This window comes from Tamandua tetradactyla, chromosome 3 (genome assembly GCF_023851605.1).
Source record: "Tamandua tetradactyla isolate mTamTet1 chromosome 3, mTamTet1.pri, whole genome shotgun sequence".
Classification (NCBI taxonomy): Eukaryota; Metazoa; Chordata; class Mammalia; order Pilosa; family Myrmecophagidae; genus Tamandua; species Tamandua tetradactyla.
Window position 1 is genome coordinate 200498707 of NC_135329.1, and position 1666 is coordinate 200500372.

General features: G+C 43.2%; 1 pseudogene; it reads right to left on the reverse strand.

Annotated features, from left to right (window-relative positions):
* Nucleotides 1-258: 258 nt before the first annotated feature.
* Nucleotides 259-974, reverse strand: LOC143675885 (proteasome subunit alpha type-6 pseudogene; annotated as a pseudogene).
* Between the last annotated feature and the right edge of the window lie 692 nt (nucleotides 975-1666).

A 1666-nucleotide genomic window follows, 5' to 3' on the forward strand; every position in this document is an offset into this window, starting at 1 on the left:
CCTCTTATTACTAGGTCTTGAAGCTGTTTCCCTATTTATACTTCTAGGAGTTTTATGGTACTGGCTATTATATCTAGGTCTTTGATCCATTTTTTCCCCAAAAGCACTGGTTTTATTTATACAGAGTCCTGATCACTTCAGGGTTAAGAGGAGTGGGGGAGGTTCTGTTTTCCATCCAGGGGCCTCCCAAATGTTCGTTTGTTTTTAACCAAACACATAGGCAAGTGGCATCACGGATTCGTTAAATGAATTACAATGTTAGCGTCTCAAGTCCCTCTCTACTAGAGCAACAAGATGCACATCAATCTCTGCTTTTGTAAGAATCCTGAATTTAGGATTTTCAACTATAACTACTCCAACTTGTATTTCTGGAGGTTTGAGATCAATTGACAGAACAGTAGACAGGCATGTAATTGCAGTTTCCACTGTCTGTTCGTATGTCCAATCAAATTTCTTTTTCATGGAAGTTGGTTGACGCAGTCTAACTCCTGCCGCAGTGGCTTTCAACCCACAGGATCACACTTGTACACCTGAGGACCTCTTCATCTGTGCCAATTAAAATCATACAGCAACCAAGAGGCCTCACTTCAGCATTCTGTGTGTAGACCTGAGAAATATCTGCAATTCACTTATACCGCATGCCCACAGGACTCTCACAGCCGTACTTGTATATCCAATTAGCTGCCTCGTAGCGTGCCCTCTGTACCTGGGATCTGTCGTCAGCTGTCATTCTGCCATCACACAGCCAATGTTTCTGGCTATCTTGAATAAGTGAGTCACTGTGCTGGAGTCCAATAATTTTCAGGTACTTTCTTCTGAGTGACAATTACTGCACAGTCTTTTCCTCTGACAGCTACTGATATAAGGCCAGCCTGGTTAATGGCCCTGAAAGCATATTCTACTTGGTAGAGGTGGCCCTCAGGTGAGAAAATGGTAATGTGGCCGTCAAAACCAGCGCTGGAACAGTGGCACATGCTGGTGCACCCACCACCTCAAATACAGCCTCTGGGCCCCGAGCTCCTGAAACTCAAGAGTGGGGAGGGGAGACATCCTATGGTCACAGGCCCAGTCTTTAATTGGGTTGATATCCCTCGGTTTCACAAGTATTTCTTATTTTTAAATTTTTCCTTAGCCTGAGAAGGGCAGGTTAGAGGAGGCTGGAGTTGGGTAACTGCCCTTCCTCCTGTGTGCGATAAGGCTCTGGTAAAGTCTTTTTCATTGGAGAGTTTGTTATGAAGAATGAACTGGGTGTATTTGAAAATGGTTAACTTCCCTTTCCCCTGCCAAAGAAATGAGATGATTTCTCTTGGTTCTTCACTGTGAGAACCTGGTAGGGTCACTGGCTATGAAATCCACACAAGTGTGGGGTCTCCCAGTGATTTTGGTCCCGAGAAGTTTTTCAGACTCAAGTTAGTCCAAACTCAGCTTCCAGCAATTCTTCCAATTACCATTTAGGTGTTCCTATCAATTAATGGTTCCAAAGTATTTAGCTCCTGGTGAGTTAAATTCAGCTGTGATTCTCTGTATTTATTGATCTTTCCAGAATTTGGGGTGGCGATTTGACCTGTGGCATCAGTTTTCTGTTGGATCCAAGATGTGCCTTTTATTTTCAGTTTGCTCAGTATTTTTCTTATTGTCAGAATGAGTGAAAACTTCTAAGATCTTT